Source organism: Chrysemys picta, chromosome 9, assembly GCF_011386835.1.
Source record: "Chrysemys picta bellii isolate R12L10 chromosome 9, ASM1138683v2, whole genome shotgun sequence".
Lineage (NCBI taxonomy): Eukaryota > Metazoa > Chordata > Testudines > Emydidae > Chrysemys > Chrysemys picta.
The window spans coordinates 92,352,365-92,372,959 of record NC_088799.1 but is presented as its reverse complement, the minus strand read 5'-3'; the positions used below and the strand labels follow the sequence as shown (position 1 = coordinate 92,372,959).

The window sequence follows — 20,595 nt, the reverse complement described above, 5'->3', positions numbered from 1 at the left end:
ACAAGTTTTAGGACAAGTGTGGGAAGCAAATGCACATAGCGCAGAACTACAGAACTGCGATTTTGTGAAGGGCAACAACTTAGTTGAGACTGAATTTGGGAAGGACGTTGCAGGAAGTCTGCAGCAAACCGTTGTGCGTGACGGAGAGCTATGATGAGCAAGCATCTCCTGGAGGAAGCCTTCTCTTTATAGCAAAGCAGGACAAGTAGAAAAGAATGGTGGGAACAGAAAGAGGGAGCCCCAAACCAGCAGTAGAACGGACAAGACTGAGGCTGGAGAGGGAGACTCAGCACAGGTCTGGGAGGCTGAGGGGCTACGGCTGGCTGAGCCTCAATTTGTCATCAGTGGCCCTTAGGACTTGTTCCTTCTTCTGCAAAAAACAGGGCTTTTTATTTTCTCCTTAGCAGACTTGTGTCATTTTTTAGAATGTTTATGCCTGTCTAACTCTGGGTAATTTATTTCCTGGGCTTGTCTCCATCTCAGTCTTACAAGGATTTTTTTTTTAAAGGATTTAGTGCTCAAGAAAGGTCCCAGAGTGACAATGCTGGAAAACAAAGTCCTCCCTACTTGATCAGCCTGGGCAGTGGCAGTGCAAACTTCTCCACACAGCCTCACCTCAGCTTTGCAGGGACTTCAGTCCCTGTTGCCACCAGCCATTAGACTCAGATCCCTCCAAGGCTGACAATACATTTGCTAAATGGCGTGAACGGTTTTGTTTTTGAAGTGAACATCTGTTCACTAAGAAACGAACTGAGCCCACCAACTCATGTGACGCGAGCACCACGGACCGTCAGATACTTAAACCAGGGCCAGCGATCCTAACACCTCAAAGGAAAAAACAAGTCCCACAAGGGAATGAGATGCAAGCCATGTCAGAGTCAGTCCAGAGAAGCAGGTAGCAAGTTATTCTACTCTTTGCATTGATGTAACTCTGTAAGCGGACAGAGCACTGCCCAAAAGGAAACTTGCACTAAAGAGGAAATCTCTGCAGTGATATGTTTACCATGCAAGGGCCCAGCTCTTCCTTCAAATACACGTGTGCAACTCCCACTATATTTGTATATCTGAAGGAAGAATCAATCCCAGACTGCAAACTCTAATGACATAGGGCACACCTGCCCCCTCAATGAAAGGGATGGATATAATCCTCACCATAACATCTATTCACTTTCCCCAACCTGACCTCAATCTTATCCTCATTGAGCTCCAGCCAACTAGCTCTCCTCCATGTCCCAATCTCACCTATACACCACTAACAATGTTGGGGAGAGAGACAGAGGAGATAGAATCTGTCTTTGGTGATTCGTCCATATAGATCTTGAACAGACAAGATGGAACCTTGTGAGACCACATGATTTCTTGGGAGGGGCTCAATTCCCTCAGCATCTATTCAAGCCAATGGGCGTGGAGGATGCTGAGTACCTTGCAAGACTGGGATCTAAGAAGCAGCTCTAAGATGGCAGTGGAATTCAACAATTTATGAGAATTTAAGTCAGCTTGCCATTATCCTTTGAATACCTACCCTGCTTCGTATAACTGACAAGGATGAATCTTATTAAAAATACAAGATCATATTTTTTAGATGCCAACCACTCAACCAACATAATTAACATTGCATGAGCTAAAAGCAATCAAGCATAGCTTTAAGATATTGGAGGGTGTTCTTTTTTATAAAATGTGTGAGCGTGCTGAGGAAAGAGCGGAATTAATATTGTTGCTTGAGGCAGTTAGGTGCACTACAGCTCACCTCTGTCAATACACTTCAGTCTGACCCACAGTCCAGGGCCTTTCTTAAGCACAGATTGCAAAGTGTGCCAAATTGCAGCATGGCGTAGTGATGTCCATAAACAGGGATGCCAAATTCATGCTCTCTTGTGCGCTGTGAATCAGGATTTGTGCTCAGGTGTCCAGAGGAGAAAGGTTGACATATAGTGAGTTATTTTACTACCTAAACAAATAAGAGCAGAACTGGGTCCAAAATGCCACTACTCCCGTGTCGTTAAAAGACTGTGACGTACATGGAATACATTGCCGAAGGAGACCATTCAAGCAAATAGTATAACTCATGGCAGTAAAGGCTGGAAGGTTTGGGCCTGTGATGAGGAAGGATGATAGAATCAAGGTCTCCCAAAATATAGCAGGTTTGTAGGGACAGAGTGGTTCTTAGAATTGCATTCAGTGAGGTTCACAGTATATCTGCGTGTCTGCTCAAAATAAGTAGGCCCACGTTGTTGTATTCTACTCCCCTTCATTGAATCATGTTTACATTGTTGAAGAGCAATGGGATAGTTTGCCTAATAGATTTAAGATGGTTAAAGCAAGTTTGTCATTTTTAATCATTATAATTAGTAGTTGATTGGTCAAGCATTTTTCCTCTCAACCTAGTAGGAAATACAAAAGGCCTTTCTTTATTTTCTAGTTATACAGCAGCCAGGCTACCTTAGAGATTTATGCCTCACTTGTGTGCTTTATAACACTCCCAGAAACATTAGTAATATTATCTAGGCAGGAGCAATAAAATCAGGACCCTTTACCATCTGTGGCACTGACACCAAATCAAACAACTGAAGTGAAATACAGATCCAAGAAAATAGTTGTGGGAGGCGTATGAATCAAAGCTCTCCATAATACCTATGCCATGGATGTCAATATATTACATCCCTATTGAGCGACGCCAAGTGTTTTTTTCTGAAAGATGCAATAGTAGAAGTGTTGCTTTGGATCTGAAATTGAAATGGATATAGAATTCTGTGTCTGTTTTTAATTTTACATAGTTTTGTACTTTTCGAATCTGAATCAGCTTCATTTTATTTATTTACTTGGAAGAATCATTTCTACCTTCTTGTCAGACAGTTTATGGGTGTTTCAAACAAGATCAAAGAAAAAGAAAAGAAAGCACAAGGTTTAGTAAAACCCTACAAGGGCAGGGACTAAGGGACTGATCCTACTCCTTTTAGAGTGAATGAAAAAGTCTTAGATAACCTAATAGTCTTTTCAGTTTCTGCCTTCTAGGATTCTGTAGGTTCTGGTGTTAGATTCTTCCTAGATATTTGCTTGGCCATGACTGTACCATGGAAATATTTACTTTAACAGAAACCTGTTATGGACAAACTATATCCAGCAGCTGCTGTTTATGTTGTCAGCGTTCAGATTTTGAGTCATATGGAAAGCACCTGATTCTCAGCTACACTGAGGCCCTTTTACACCACTGTGATGATAGAAAGACAATATTAAAGCAGTTGTACTTTATGGCCTCTTTGTGCTGCCAAAGCAGTGTAAACAAAGCCTTAGGATAAATGAGTATCAAGGCCAAAGTACTTTTAATGTTCAAAACAGGGTGAAATATGCCAGGTTTGCACCCTCTTGGTATAGGATTGTGATGGGGTCTACAAACCCCACATGGCCAACAAGAGGTTAAGGAGCTGCTCTGGGCTCAGCCAGCCCTGCCCTGCCACACCTGCAAGACACACACAGGCTGGAAGAAAAGTTAAAAGGGGGGCAGAATAGCTCACTTGGGAGCAGGCTAGGGAAGAGAACAGACCCTCAACTCCTGAGAAAAGGGCCAAAGGAAGTCACGAGCTTCCCTGACAACCACTGCCTGAAGACACATCCCTGCGGGGAGGGATGGCCTGATATACCCTGAGTGAGTGTCATTCCCCCTCTCTCTCATACTAACTCAGCTTGTTTGTGTTCATTCCCATTACTTATTGTTCATGGAGTATCCCATAAGGGAAGACTTGAAAGTGACCTAGCCAGAGGGCCAAGCCACAGGAGGGAGAGCAGTCAGTGGCTGCAGACCCCAGGGGAGAAAGAATGGTCATGCCACGCATAGCCATGAGGAGGCACCAAGCAGTTAGCGGTCTCCTTTACAGGGCTATCTAGTGGTTTGTAAGTCCTTCCCAATAACTGGGATGCTACATGAGTGCTGTTCTGCTGCATGCATGCAGCCAACCTTCTGCATTTAGCTAAGATGGAACAGCAGTAAAATATTTACCATTTCCACTCTGTCCCTCCATAGATCTCTGCGAGTCCAATGGAACTGTGTGGAATTCAAAAGGTGTCTGTTCCCCATTAAAAATGCCTCTGATAGCTATCAACTGTTGGCAGGCATCCTTCTCACGGGAACGTGCCAAATGGCGGTATGTATTAGTCAAAGAGTGTTGTGTTCATCAGTGCACTGTCAGCTAATGCCTAATATTCTGCTCCATATCACATTCAGAAGTGAAATCACCCCCTTCCCTGGCACTTAGAACCTTCGCTATGAGGGAACCGGCTACCAACCAGCGCCTTTACAAATAAATGTGCTAATATAAACAGCTCTTTGCTGCATCCAAGAACCCCCTGGGAATGGTGCATGATCCTGGGAGGAAATGGATTGCATCAAAATGAAAGATGGTACACTGAGCATAGTCCTCAGCCCTTAGGCTTTATGGGAATTTCAAAGGTAACTTACATCACTCCATTAATAGACACATAGGTCCACATTTGCAATATAGTCAATGATGTAACTTGCCCTTACAAGTTAAAAATACTTGGTCAAAATGATAAAGGTGAAAGGAAAAAAACTGAAAAAAAATTAACACAATCTATTGTATGTGGCCAAATATCTTATCTTCAAACCATTTGTTGAGGCCCTAGTCTTTGAGGAATAACATTAATCCTCTCCTGCCGTTACTGTTCTCACACAGTAACAATGATTTTCCTATGCCAGGTACTGCAATAACCAGTCTGTGAACAGGAACAGGATTTAACCACCAAAACACACTTCACCATAGCCACAGCTTTCAGATTTGCTGTTGGTTAAACCCTGACAAGGCGCAGGGAGTGTTTGGCAGATCACTGTCATAGCCTTTAAGGTAGGCACCCTTAACAATACTCAATGAACCATGGCAAAAAAAACTTGAGCACTCCCAAGTTACAGTCTGCGGAAGAGCCACGCAACCTGGCCATGAACGATTTCCCCTTTATCACACACACTGTTTGAAATGCTCTATTTTAAGCTTTTTTCCTCCCTATTCTAAAAGGTTTAAAGGTGGCAGTAAAATCACAGTCGAGACACATTGTTTTATACCGACCATCAGTGACAGTGATTTATAACTTAATAGTAATTCCCCAGGAGTACTTAATAATATAGATTAAACCCTAATAAAAGTGCTTCCTGCAGATTTAAGTGACTAACTGTGTGATCTATTAGGCTTGTCTCATAATACATGCAATTTTTCTTGGTAACTGTGGAAATTTCTAAGGAATTGGCAGAGTCTGCAACAGGAGTATTTAACAAATCTTTTTACTTGAGGAATTTTTTACAAATTAATTCCAACCTTGGATATAAAAATACTTAATTCTATATCCTCAGTGAATATGTATTAGAAGCGTTAACTGTATGTATTTTAAACTGTGGATGGGGTTTTATACTGGATAATTGTAATTATCCTTCAAACATTCAGAATCATTAAGAAAATTAAACTGTTAAATACTCTTCAGACATTATAACTAATAATGTCAGGCTCCAGTTTTATGTTTTAGTTTCTAGTTATTTTATCTGTCTGAATATACATTTGCGGCACGTAACTCAATGTACTCTGTGTTATCCCTCCAGGCTCCAACCACTGTTATGTGTTGATCAGTAAAGGAAAATCTTAACATACAGCTGCTTTTACTTAGCATCTGTTAGAACCCCAAAAGATTAATGAATCTGGTGCTGACTAGCATGTCCAAACATCACAAGGCTCTGCTAGTGTTTTGATCAGTCTGGAGCAGTGTTAAGAGCTTCCCTCACAGCTAGAGGGTGGGAAATAATCACATTGTATGAAAAGTCCAAATGCGCTTGACTGGTAATGAAATTGTGTTGAATATTGATTCAGGGGGCTAATAAGCTCAGAAGTTCAAAGCAAGCACTAGCAGGCAAACATGCCCCCTCCCGCCGGCTTCAGACAGCATCACAGTGCTACCACAAGGTAGGATTTCTAGGTCTTCTAAATATATAAGATTATAAAAGCAGAGTGTTGAAAGCAGTGTTATCCCATGGCCTCTTTAAGTAGACAGAGATAACATTAACTAAACTTCTGCTACTGGAGTAACCGTTTAAAGTGATTTACCCCCAAATAAATAGGGTTTTTCCCTCACCCATTGAGATTCAGAAATTATGCAATTTCCTTTTTTTTTTTTTCTTCAAACTGACTAATCTGCAATTAATGTTCAGCTGAAACTCATCCTTCATTCTGCCCAACTATCGTGGAGATGCTAATGACAGTGTTAAGGCATCTGTCTATTTTGCAGGGGATATTCATGACACACTAGCATCTAAAAACGTTACTCTGAATGTGAATGAAAGGCACTCTAACCCCCCGGTTGGTATCCTTCCCCATACGATGCCATGACATGCTGCCCTTAGAGGAGGAATGAGGAAAGTCTCTTTGGATTCAGTGGTAGTTCTCCCCATAAAGGAATTTCAGACATGACATACTGCTCAGAGAGTACGTCCTGGTCCTTTACGTTTCATGCTGTGGCTTGCAAGTGATGAGACAGCGAGATGCCTCCGTACATTAAGTGTGGTGATTTGTTGCACAACAGCATCAGTAGATGGGTAAATCCATGTCTGGTGAACTTTATACCCTTCTCATTCCCTCTCAAGTACGCGCCATAGCACGGCTGCCTGTGCCTTGCTCACAGGACCGAACTTCACATTCCAGCCACTCAGACTGGATCTCTGGGACGAACCCCTCATTGGACAGGCCCATCTGGGTGTGGCACCTGTAAAGTCCTCCCCTCCTGGGATCTGTGACTAAAGTGACTCCAAAACAGCTTCTTCCAAACAAAGCATTCGTTATTCACCCAAAAGTACACTGCATGCAGAGCAACGCATGCAAACAAGAAAGTCAGAAGGCTTTTACCTACCCCTTAATCTTTCCTTGAAAGCTCCCCACAGCCCAGATCCCGCCGTCTCTGACTGGGTGAAGCAGTTTGACCTGTTGCAGCTTCTGTATCTTTCTCTCTGCCAGAGACTCATCCCCTGCCAACAGTCCACCCAGCTCCCCTTCCTCCCTAGGCTAGCATCTTTAAGGCTTTAGGATTCCCTTTAATCATAGGTTTTGTCTGGGAGAAATGCCCTTTACCAGCCTGGATGGAATCAAGCAGAGGCACTGCCCAGTTGGTAGCTCCCCATTGTTCCCTTAAGGAGTCTTAGTATTCTCTATGGGTATGTCTACACTTCATTGTAAGCCCAGGGTTAGTAGAATGAGTTAACAGACCCCAGGTTTGTTAACCTAGGGCTTGAGCATCTACACTCATTTGGAACCTCAAGTTAGGAATTGTTGAATCCTGGGTCCCAACCTGGGGCTCCAGCATCTATACCCTATTATGTGAACCTGAGTCCAAACACCCTCTCCTCCAAATCACTTTTTCTGCAATCTATCTATAGATATATATGGAATTAGTCAACATATGAAGGCTGGGAAGAGGACAACATTTATCAGATTACAGAACAACCCCATTTCGCCTCTCTCTCAAATAATGGTAGTATATTTATCATAACATATAAGCTCTTGAAAAGGGTACTGTTTCAGAGACCTATACCCATCTTGGAGGGCTACATCCCCAAAGAGCAATCCAGTTGCAGACCAGAATGAAGCACTTGCAATCAGGTAATCACAATGAGAACCCATATTGAAGCCGGCTACCAAGGCAGGTGCAAAAAGCAGCAACCTTTGTGGTCTTGTCCTCGGCACATGACATAGTTTGGCAGGATGGCCTGAAAGTGACTAAAATAGTGCACTAACGAATAACCATCGCAAGTTCCACGTACATGTAATGGAACAGACCGGCAGACCTCATCTACTGAACAGTCGGCTCCCACCGGGATCCATCTTGGCACCATAGCTCTTTGGTATTTATATTAACATGCCACTGACCTAATCACAGAAATTTGGATACACAGATGGTTTTGTGCTCACCATTCAAACAAACACCTTCACCCAAGTGGAATTCATCCTCACAGAAGAGCTGAAAAAAAAATGGAGTACTATTAGTTATGGTGACTGACTGAGCCCTCAAAAAAAAAAAAAAAAAAAAAAAAAACTGTCACTGCATTCCACCTGAACAACCACCCTGCAGAGTGAATGACACCTTCTGAGACACGAAACTCAGGCACAAGGATTTCCAAAAATATCTCAGAGAGGTTCTGCATTGTAGCCACGCATCGCACCAACATGCGATGAAAACCGCTGCCAAGGGAAAGGCTAGGAACAATATAATCCACAAACAAGGCAGGACCAGTTAGGGAGCAGACGCTCAGACCTTGCGGACAGCCACTTGTCCAATATTCAGCTGCTGAGAAGACACCAGTATGGGCAATATTCATGAAATTAGCTGATGTGCAATTGAACATTGCTGTGAGAATTGTCACAGGAAGGCCGATGTCACTGACAGTCTGCCTCTCCATCCTTGTGTATATCTTACCACCATCTATCTGAAGAGAAGCAGCAACAGCACTAGAATACAACCACGCGATAATGAACCCAGACTCGCCCATCTACGAAGAGCTCAAAAAACACAAGATGTCACCTTAAATCCAGGAAACCCTTTTGGTTAGCAGTCAAAAGCTCTCAAAGACAAATGACATCTGTCCGATAGGTGTAAAAGTTGTTAAAACAGGTGTCTCACCTTTTCCTGGGGGGAAAAAACACATCAAGTTTTCAGAAAGGAAAATGACTCTGCATTTTTGCTATACTGACTCATCAGAATGCTTCCCTCATCCTCCCTCTTGCAGTAGGAAGCATGATTGTCTGTTCCATTGGCGAGATATTAAAATTTGCATCTAGATCTCAGTGAGAGACTCATTAAGGCTGTCATTAGAAGTTCTTTGATGTGTGGGAAAGAGAAAGGAGAGCTGAAATTATTTGAACTTAACCTTGTTATGAGACCCTCATTGTTGAAGGTTTCCAAAAAAATGAGGTCAAATGGGCTCCCTTTTTCCTTTAGTTGAATTTTTTTTTAAACCAAAAAGCAGTGGAGTGAACAAAGTGCTCATTTTGCTCTTTGCAGGAATGAACAAAAATAAATAAAAACTTGCTCTTCATTGATTCTGCTCAAGATGTTCTCCACACATTTCAAGGTGACAGCCAATCATTTTCAATTTTCCTCTATCTGAACATCATATTGATCACTTGGTTATGTGCACTTATGTATAGGTTTAGATGCAGACAAAGAAAGGGAAGGCGCACAAGACTGACTGAATACATGATGTGGCAGTGTAAAGTTTTGATCAGCATAAGTTCGGAATGGTCCCATTATTCAGGAGTGGCACCGCTGAGCTGGTGCCAAGGAGAGAGACAAGCTGGGTGAGGTAATATCTTTTATTTGAACCAACCTTTATTGGTGAGAGAAGTTGGTCCAATAAAAGATATCACCTCATCCACCTTGTCTCTCTGGCAGCCTGTGGCCAACATGGCTACAACATCACTGCATGCTGGTCCAGCGAAAGCTTCACGCCACACAGCAGCATCACATATTCTGTGCATGTGCGTGTGTTATAGCAGAACTGCTTTAGAAATGTTTTATAGGATTTTTTTTAAAGTGCCTATAAAGAGCTATTTTTCATAATCTGTATCCCACTGAAGTCTAGCTACAGTAAGAGGAAACTGATAACCAATGCCATTTAAAAACAACGAGGAGTCCTTGTGGCACCTTAGAGACTAACAAATGTATTTGGGCATAAGCTTTCGAGGGCTATAACCCACTTACAGCCCACGAAAGCTTATGCCCGAATACATTTGTTAGTCTCTAAGGTGCCACAAAGACTCCTCGTTGCTTTTGCTGATACAGACGAACACGGCTACCCCTCTGAAACCAATACAATTTAGAAACTTCTGCAAGTGACCTACAATAGCTTTGCTGTTCAGAATAATGTACACATTTTAAGATCCGGTATCTTTGGCCCAGCCAATGCATCAAGCAAGTCTTATTGCAAAACAAGGAATCTCCTCTTTCCTATGGCATAAAACTCCCTTTTCTACCTTTGATAAGTCATCAGATATCAGATCTTCAGACTGAAGGAGGGGCCAGCTGCAGTGTTTGGATTCAGATGTGGGTTCAAGGTAGAGCTAGACAAGACACCTTCAAATGTGCAGCAGCCTTGCTCACCCGGAAGCTCTGGGAAGTGTCATGCCTTTGCAATCCACACCAACTCAGTGTAGCATTCTGTTGCCCTTTAGTGGTAGCTGCGACACATGTGAAGGTTGATGAGCCTGCTACAGGGTTACCAAATGGAGCTAACTCTTAACTCAAGCAGGAGAGAATTATGGTTTTACATCTAGAGGCCCCAAGTTTGATCCCTGCAGCCAATGGGTCATCCAGAGGCATTCTTACAGCTTAAAGCTAAATGTCTCGCTGAGTTCCCACTGGAGCAGGGTGCCTCACCACTGCCCCCAACACATGTCTATTGCTATGGTCCACAAACCTTTGTGTCTTAGAACTGTAGCATGATAGGACGAGTGAGGCGAGATAGACTAATTAATATGTCTTCCGGTGGTACATTACAGCAACAAGATCTCATCCACTGTGGGAAGACACTGAACAAATAAAGATTGTGTAGCTTTGGAAAATGTCTGATGCCTTTGATCAAAATACCCCCAAGTTGCATAGGGTTATCGCGCAAACTGGCTTTTACAGATGTTCCTCAGACTTGGTGTAGAGCAATTCTCACCGCATGCACTGGTCAATATGCTCTCTCCACTGCACATAAATCATTAAATTCTCAGTAAATACTAGTAAAAGCCATCCGATGATAAAATAGTAGCATAATGTAACAGTGGTAGTGAGAACACCATGCTGTCCATTTAAGACATTAAATGGACAGGTCCCCTACTAGTGGGCCTTAGTAAAAAACAAACAATCGTACTTCATGGGTCAAATCCTATTTATTAATATTATGGTAGTGCCTAGGGACCCCCAACAAAATAAGGGCTTTATTGTGCTAGAACTGTACAGACAAAGTAAGTCCCTGCCAGTAAGAGCTGGCTTTACCCATGCAAACCATAGTATTGACTTCAGGATCCAGCCCAACATTTTTATCAAGGCACTTGAGCCTCATAGTTAGTACTGTCAAATTCCAAACACCCTAGCACACATGATTAAGCAGGGAATTTATAGCTGAGACACAGATGTGGCACAGCTGTCTGAGTCCAGGACTGGGAGCCAGTAATTCTGGAATTCTTATCTCAGCTCCGACTCCAATTTTCATTTAAAAACAGCTCATCTGCTCCAGATATGAAAAAGGGAATCTACTTATAAAAGGCCAGGGATGTGACGTCAGAGAGACCACCCAAAGGAAAGTTAGCATCTGGGATTTAAATGACAGCTATCCAGTAGCTCTCCCTATCTATCCAGCCATGGCATTTGTTAAGCACTAGGTATTATCTTAAAAAGCAAAAGAAAGTTCTGACAGTCATACACCATAACAGCTGGACCCATATTGTAGAGAGACTTGTGTACTTACTATAGCATGGATTCAATATTAACTTAATGAACATTTGATCTTTGCAATGCCAATTTAGGTCAATTGCTTTTTTGTTTGTTTGTTTCCCCCATTTGTCCATCTGCAACACTGCAGAGAGAGAACTCGCCTGTAGCTTTTATTTTTGCATGCAACTAATTTTTTTTTTAATCTCCTAACACATACATTGTCCCTGCTGCTGAGAAGTAAAATGTGTCATTGCTCCATCTGCTACTCACTTGCTCAATAGGCTGCACGGCAGCATGTTGCCGAGTGCAATATTCCAAAAAGAAAGAAACCGCTCAGCCCCGTAGATATGGCTTTTGACAGAGCTGGAACCTGTTCTCATTAATCATCCTGCTTTGCTACTTTGAGTACCTGGTGGAACCATTAGGCCTGCATCCCCAATTCAATATTTTATGTCACTATCAGACAATGAGACAGCTCCACGCTTAGTGAAGGGATAGAAAAATGGAAGATGCAGCAGCAGGCTTCTGATGCTCATTGATTCCATATCACAAGACTGGTCCATAATTCATGTGCCACAGACCTTGGTTTCTGGGGTGAGGGAAGATGCCCACCCAATACTGCTTACTGCAGAATGCACCCAACAGGTGCACACCTCTGTATTTTCCTAAATGTACCTCAGAAGGCATTGGAATTGTAACAGACAATACATGAGACATTGCAAACATCCTGATCTGCTTGACAGCACCATCGAAACTGGGTTACCTCCCAGTGCCTGCTTACCAGTCTTGCCCCTCCTCCACGGGAACAGAATGCTCCTTGGCACCAGAAATGCTGTGGTTCTGCTGTGCCAGGAGGAGGGTTTGGGGGAAGCACATGCTTTGCCCAGCTCTGCGTGGGCTCCCCGTATTGCAGGGAGATGTTGCAGGTGGGACGGGGGAAGGCCGGGGCAGAGAGGATTTATTGCTATTCGAAGGCTCTGCCCATAGATGGGGTGCACTAAGTGAAGTGTGCCCGTGTAATGAAGACAAGCCGTGAGACTACCGAGCAGCTGTGCGATCACATCACAGCCACAGGGAAGATTCCTGCTTTGCTTCCCCCAAGCATCTAGTTGAAATCCTTGGCTTGAACATTGGTTTTGCATCAGAGAACCCAGTCCTGTGAGGTGCAAGTGCTTTCAATTCCCTTTCATTTCATTAGCAGCTAAAGGTATAAAGCCCTTTATAGGATCCGTGTAAAATGGAGTGTTAATTAACAGGTCCAGTAAAAAGCGACAAAGAGTCCTGTGGCACCTTATAGACCAGGGGTTGGCAACCTTTCAGAGGTGGTGTGCCGAGGCTTCATTTAGTCACTCTGATCTAAGGTTTTGCGTGCCAGTAATACATTTTAATGTTTTTAGAAGGTCTCTTTCTATAAGTCTACAATATATAACTAAACTATTGTTGTATGTAAAGTAAATAAGGTTTTTAAAATGTTTAAGAAGCTTCATTTAAAACGAAATTAAAATGCAGAGCCCCTGAACCAGTGGCCAGGACCCGGGCAGTGAGAGAGCCACTGAAAAATCAGCTTGCGTGCTGCCTTCGGCACGCGTGCCATAGGTTGCCTACCCCTGTTATAGACTAACAGACGTATTGGAGCATAAGCTTTCGTGGGTGAATACCCACTTCATGGATATTCACCCATGAAAACTTATGCTCCAATACGTGTATTAGTCTATAAGGTGCCACAGGACCCTTTTTACAGATCCAGACTAACACGGCTACCCCTCTGATACAGGTCCAGTAAAAACATCCAACAGTGGCAGAGCTATGAGAGCTCTAACAGATACTGGCGCTTGGGTAAATCCTAGACATCTTTTTTTTTTTTTTTAACTTTCCAACCAACAGGTCACATCACATCCTTTCTTTGCAATGCTCTATAGCAGGGGTGGCCAAACTGTGGCTCATGAGGCACATGCAGCTCTTGAACCAGCTAGGGGGTTAGGGAAGTTTGGAACCTGTGCCTTGCAGTGGGGAGGGGACTCTTGGGGCTTCTGCCCAGCAGGGCGCACCTGCCAGAGCTCAGGGCTTCAGCGGGAGCGGTGCTGAAGCCCTGAGCCCTGGTAGGTTCTCAAACTTCTGAACATTGTCATATGTGGCTCAAAGACCACTAAGTTTGGCCATCCCTGCTCTATGGACTTATTGATGCAGCCTAAACATGTGGCGTCACCGTGTGTCACACCAGCCAGTGGGGGAATAAAGAGGCAGTATTGCTGAAACTGCCAGCACACGCTGCCTGGACAGCTCTACTTTTCAAACCAAAAGAACATTTCAAGGGTGTATTTAAAAAAAAAAAAAAAAAAAAAAAAAAAAACTCCGACTGTGGCAAAAAATACAATTTGTGCTAAAAATCAACACAGCCGTCTCCATCACACCTATGGCTCTGCCCCCACTAGGGGCTGGCAAAGCAGGAAATGCCCCCCTGTGTTGCCCGGAGGGGGCAGAACCTACAGCCTGGGGGGGGGAGGGAAGGGTCTGTCCAGTGTTTCTGCTGCAATAAATGTGTTTCTCGCAACAACAACAACAACAAAAAACAAACCTCAAGTAGCAAGTTCCATCCCACTGGAACTCCACTGAGCATGTGCTTGAACAACTTGTGTTTATTTGAAGGGCATTAGACAGGCACATCAGAGCGTCCATACATTAGGTCCTATTGTCTGTTTGATTTGCATCACCGGATCTGCTGAAGCTTCCTTTCCTTGACTGAAAAACTACGGTCTGAATATGAAGGCCAAGGGTTGTGTCTTTTGCCATTTACACAACAAAATAATCCACAGGCACAGTGGGGTCCAAATAGCCATATTTACTAATTATATACAACATGCACAGCCTACCTATGTATACACTGTTGATCTGGCTGGTTTCTGAAATATAGACCACCATGAGAGGGGCTCACAAACTATTTACAGCAATACTATCCTATTCCTATAAACTAGTACGCCAAGGAGCTCCCTTTTTAGTAACAAAGGCTTTTCTGCTGGCTCACGCTGCCAGGACTGGTGAAATATTTTAGGGGAGTTTAGTTCTGGAACATGACTAGATCCACATTTCAAGAGGTAGGCTGCAAAACTAAGAGGCAGCCCAGTGCACGAATAGATCAGTGACATGATGTTCACATTCACGCATGACGCTCTGCAAAAAAGCTGAGGAGAAGAATAAATTCACCCCCTTCTTTCTGTAAATCAACTCCCTATTTGAAAAATGTGGCGGCTTGCCAGCTGACCAAAACACAAAGGAACATCTGATACTCTCCAGAACATACAGGGGCACATTCTACACTGGTATAAATTGTCATGATGCCATTGACGTCAGTTGAGCTCACAATTTATACTAGTTGAGACTGTGCCACACAGAATCAGTGCACAACCAACACTGCCACATACTGCATGTGATTCTGACCTTACACCAGTGAAATTGCAGCCAATAAAGCTCTAAGCCAATGGCAATCTATTTTGTGGAGGATTATTTAAGTCAAATATTTATCTTCATATAAAATTGATTACCAGAAGGAGATAATCAGGAGGGGGGAGGGATAACTCAGTGGTTTGAGCATTGGCCTGCTAAACCCAGCGTTGTGAGTTCAATCCTTGAGGGGGCCACTTGGGGATCTGGGGCAAAATCAGTACTTGGTCCTGCTAGTGAAGGCAGGGGGCTGGACTCGATGACCGTTCAAGGTCCCTTCCAGTTCTAGGAGATGGGATATCTCCATTAACTTAACTTCAACTTCATAAAACAATCATTGTCAGGGGGGCATCGATACTGACCTTCCTCCTCCCACCACAAAAAAAAAAAAACCCTAAATCATGTTTTTTTTAAAATCCAATTTGACTTTCTTCCTAGAAATAGCATGTGATTAAGTCAATTGAAATTTTTTTTTTCCAAAATATTTCTTAATAGAAAAGTGATAAGTGATACCTTTCTGTTAATAATGGAAAATAAACATTTTAATAAACATTTTGCAAAATAATCTTCATTTCCTTTTCCTAAGTATGTCAAGACTTAGAAAAATTTTTCATTGTTCAGGGAGCTCTAATCAAAAGAAATGCTTGATTTCTATTGAATTAGAACCCTCCTTTAAACACCTCTGATGCACAGCATTCACTCTTCTGCATTTTACATAAGTAATGTTGCTACAGTTCATCCACAATCGCAAAGGACACAGACAAGCAGGCAGATAAAAGAGAAGTGAAGAACCTGAAAGCGATTTTATAAGTGATAAGATCTCCTAGGCAGAAACACATTTTTCTACTTATTGTTGCCTAAGGATAACACAATTCTAGGCATAAGACACGCAGTTGCTCATGTCTGATGAAAAGGTTACTATAGAAGTAATGGGGGGAAACAGTATCCCCCCCCCCCAAAAAAAATCTTTGATTTGAGTCAGAGCAGAGACTGAACATGCCTAAAGGGGAAGCAAAGAAGCTGCCTTCAGATATTTTCTCAAATCCAAATCTTGATTGAACAAGTATGTGGTAAAATTATACCTCCAAGTTAGAATTGGTGACACAAGGATCTCACATTTGAAAAGTCAGGTTTTTGAGGCATCAGCTGAAAAAAGAAAAGAAAAAAAAAGAAAAGAGCCCTAGAGGGAAATTTACACCGAGAAAACATGATGGTAGGTTACAGTTCCATTACATCCTGACAAACCCACTGAAGCAGTGGGTCTCAAGCTGTGGGTCAGGACCCCAAAGTGGGCTAGGGCTCAGGGCCGAAGCCAAACTCGAGCCCCACCACCCAGGGCTTCGGCTTTGCCCCCCTCCCTGCCCAGGGTGGTGGAACTTGGGCTTTATACACACACCCCGCCCCGCCCGGGGTGGCAGGGCTTGGGTCAGCTCAGGCTTCAGTCCCCCGTCCTGGGGTCGTGTAGTAATTTGTGTTGTCAGAAGGGGGTCGCAGTGCAATGAAGTTTGAGAACCCCTGCACTAAAGCAAAGCAATCCCTGGCCAAGTCTACCACACCCATTTAGTCATCTCTTGACCCCATACATTGGGGCATATCTGGCATATAAAATAACCCTGGTTTGGCATGTTTTGAGGAACCTTTTGAGGCTCCATTGAATAAGCCTACTAGGGCCTAGTTAAAAATGCGACCATTGTTATTATTATTTGTATTGTGGGAGCACTCAGGAGCCCATTGTGCTAGACAGAAAAACAAGATGGTCCCTGCTCCAAAAAGCTTTCCATCCAAGTACAACACAACCCTATAATTCAAGAAGTCAGAAAGAGCCAATCGGGCTCCCAATCTCAGGTTTTCGTTCAGTTTATTATAGAGATAGAAGGTAGCAACAGAACTGGAGTCAAGTCTGGATTTTAGGTTTTGATTCCGGCCCAGCTCAATTCAGAATTTCCTTGACTGGTGCCTGCTGCGTGTTTGTAAGTCAATGTTTGCAAAGGTTTATCATTATTCACTGCAAAATACTTGTATTGTTTTATCAATCCCAATCTCCTTTCCAAATGGCCACATTTCCATTGTTCAGTATAAACTCTATTCCAGATAAAGACTACACACACACCCCTTATATGGTCACTCCTTGCACCCTTCCTGGAGTTTGATATTAGCAACAAAGTAACTCAGGATACAAGGGAAACTCCAGCCTAAGCTTTCTCCCTAGAACACTACTGTAGGGCCTGCCTGTTCCAGATCTTAAATTCCTCCCTGCAAGAGCTACCCCCAACTTCCCTGTATTCAGCATGGAGTCTAATGAGCCCCACATGCTCCAGTGAGTCAGCAGGAATTCACCAGCAGCTCCCTGCAAAATTTCAGCTCCTGCTAACAGGGCAGGACAGCTGGCAGATCCTTTCACATCTGCCAAACTAGTGTATCAGAATCTGAAAATAAATTAAATAAAACCACTCTGCAAGTGCTCATTTGAATATATGCACAACCAACCCTGGAGAACCACAGAGCAAGTCTGGATGGCATTAACTGGCAAACCATATAAGCGTTCCCTAGAGCAATCAGGCTGTCATTTAAGATCAGCAATTATCACAACCACCTCACCCTACCCTGGCACTCCCACAGAAACCTCCCAGACCCCGCAAAGTGGGCACTCACATGCATTTAGAAGCAGCAAAGAGTCCTGTGGCACCTTATAGACTAACAGACGTATACTTTATTTAGTTCATTTGTTGGCTTTTAAAAACGGTGGATTAAGTCAGGTTTTAACACCAAGAAATGATATTCTGTGAAGGGGAGTCTGCAGACTGGGGACAATACGGTCTATTTAGAAGAACAGCCGGAGTCCATCCCTCCAGCATTTTGGATGTGGCAGTCCCAACAGTGCTCCAGTTCAGCATCAGAAATTGCCAAAGCAGCACCGCAAAAGCGCATCTCCACATATCTCCAGGATCAATGGGCCAACTTCATCCTGGGGGACGTCAATGGAGTCACAAAAAGGCTGCATTCAGCTCACACACAAACACTAAAAGAACATTTAGCAGTGTTGCAAAGTCAAGCACTCCAAATTTAGGAAATGCCAGAATTAAAAAAGTTGCCTGGTGCATACTGTTTTTTCCACAGGCCCCCCCTCATTCAGTGCACAGGAGGGACCTACTCTGGGTATGAATCAGGGCTGTGAATTTTCATAAATACTTCAACCTCAGACAAACACCTGGCATGGAAAATTACTGCCCAAACCATTAAAGTTTGGCAACGTTATAAACAACTGAAAACAGGGTCTTATCATGGGAAGTGTTGGGCAACCTTAATAGGCAGCGCTACCAGCCCCGCCTAGAATATCTGGTTATGGCGTTAGATGAATACGTCAGGTCAGACCTGTTTTGTAAACTATACAGAGCAATTCCCTTCTACTGCACATGTTGATGTTCACGGCACTTGTTTCCCTTACAAAAATGATTAGAATGCACTGAGCATGAATCAGGAAACAATCAGAAAGTATTTGCCAGGGCTAAAGCTTCTTGGGCTTTTTCATATGGTAGACCTCTTCTTAACACAGTGATCATCTCCTAGAACATCACCTTCCCCCAACCATTCCCTCCTGATTCTTCACCTTCCCTTTTGAATCTACAGTGCCCGAGAACATCTGAAAAGGGCTATTGGGACAGAACAGAAAAGAACAGCTGAAAAGAAATTCACATGAATGCAGCAAGTCAGCTTGCTTGGTTGTGTTCCCCTCACTTTGTGCTATTTAATTTTCTCTTGCTGATTGTAGGGCATTAAACCACCCTGGCAGCCCCCGCTGGAATCTCTTGAGATGGCTTTGCAGTTTGGTTCTACCTTCATCAGTCCCTGCTGTCCCTCTAAATCAAGTGTGCAGTTGACAGCTGAATATTGTTAGAGTAACGTCAAAGATACACCCAAAAAAGAAAAACATGAAGCAACAGAGCAGGGCACGGAGAAATGTAATGTTTTAGCTTACTAGATTAAAACAAAAAACAGTACATGCTGTCAACTAGTCCCAGTCTGAGCTACAGGTAACATCATTGTTTGAGGATTGACAGCTGCTTCATCATTATGACAGAAGCAGCTGTGTGAACTCTGGTGTTTCGGGACTCTTGTGGTCTACACAGACTAGACTACAAGAGGACTCATTAGCAGCACTTGACACAGTTTGTCACTGTGTCAGCCACATAATATTGCAAACTTACCTTAGAACATATCCATAAAGATTACTTTTCACTCTAGAAGTTTTCAGTCTTACCAGCAGCCCATGAACTTTCCTACCACAAGCTGGAAAAACAACAAAAATATCTTCACTCTGTAAGATAGGAGGGAAGATTTAAAACAGTCAAATGTTACAATCCTCCTGGATGGCTATAGCGTCTTGCAATCTAGAATTATGCTTGAAAGCCCATTTTCTCCCGCCCAGCTCCATAGTGACTAAAAACAGTCAGTCCTTGATGGCTGTTCAAAAGACTTTAGCAAAATGAATTGGAAGGTCTCCATCCAGTTCCCAATGGCAAGTCTCTCTCGATCAGGAAAACTATCACCACAACTGGCAGTTTTGCCAACAGCCAGGGACCAAATGGCTGTTTCATGGGGTAGTGGCAAGAGAAAGCCCCACCCAGGCTACAGATCAGAGCGGTTAGAGATTTAGAACTCAACAGATTTTCACATTTATACCATATACAGTTGGCTTACAAAGATCGCAAGCCCATTCACAGGGCCTATTTGCTCCCTGATCCTCACCAGCTGGGAAACACGGATCCACTAATCTTTCAAAGCTTTGAGCAAACATGGTGATGCTACTTACTTTCACTCAACCAGTCGTATTCCTTCCCCAAAGCTGTGATTTTAATTGGCTTCAATCTTCATTCTTGCTTTGCCCATCCACAGCCTGAGCCATCCTGCAAGGCTTCATTAGCTTAATGGACAAATGAAGAGGAGTTTCAGGAAAGGACTTTTGTACTAGATATCTTGCTGCAGTTCCCCCTGGTTATATATAGTAGACCCAGTCCTGAAGACCACGCTCACATGGGAAGTCCTAATCATTTCTTTGGGTTTAACTTGATCAAGCAGAACAATTGCAATTCTAATTAATAGCAGGCTTCTTACTGAAAAAAAAAACTCAACGTTGGGCATTGTGCTTTTGGCATTTTACTAAACCAAGGACAATGTATGAAATATTTCTATTTGGCTACCCCTCCCCCACTGGCTTCCCTATCCAATGGCCCATAATGAAGGGGAATCTCAAACCATATTTTTTTTTCTAAATGGGAAGAACAGAGCAAATGCTCTCTCTGTATCACCTCAAATGTGCCAGCATCTTACAGTGATATGGGTCTGTGTGGGGCATTGTGTAGTTGTGGTGGTGGGGCTGTGGGGAAGGGCACTGGGAGGGAGGAAGGAAGGGAGGGAGGAGAAATCTGTGTGTATTGGGAAAGTAGCGAGTGGGGGGTTCTGTAGGGGGTGCTAGGCAGCTGTGGTGGGGCTGTGGGCAGGGGGGCTCTGGGCGGGGTGTGTGTGCACAGCACTGTGCATTGTGGTGGAAGGGTTGTAGGAGGGCTCTGGGCATAGTGAATCCAGGGGGTGCTGGGCAGGGGAGCTTTGTGGCACAGCATGGGCCCACCCCCAACAGGAAGGAGCACGCTGGTAGCACAGGGCCAGGTGGACCTGTGTCTGTCTGTCTCTCACACACAC

At 43.4% G+C, this 20,595-nt stretch overlaps 1 long non-coding RNA gene across 1 annotated transcript in view; it reads right to left on the bottom strand.

Moving 5' to 3' along the window:
- Window positions 1–19,526, bottom strand: part of LOC135973602 (uncharacterized) — a 32,026-nt gene extending 12,500 nt beyond the window's left edge. The window contains exons 1-3 of the long non-coding RNA XR_010590511.1: window positions 19,104–19,526; window positions 8,563–8,667; window positions 7,953–8,001 (exon numbers count right to left, since the gene is read on the bottom strand). This is a non-coding gene — a long non-coding RNA (uncharacterized LOC135973602). The remainder of the gene's footprint in view (window positions 1–7,952; window positions 8,002–8,562; window positions 8,668–19,103) is intronic.
- Window positions 19,527–20,595: the final 1,069 nt, after the last annotated feature.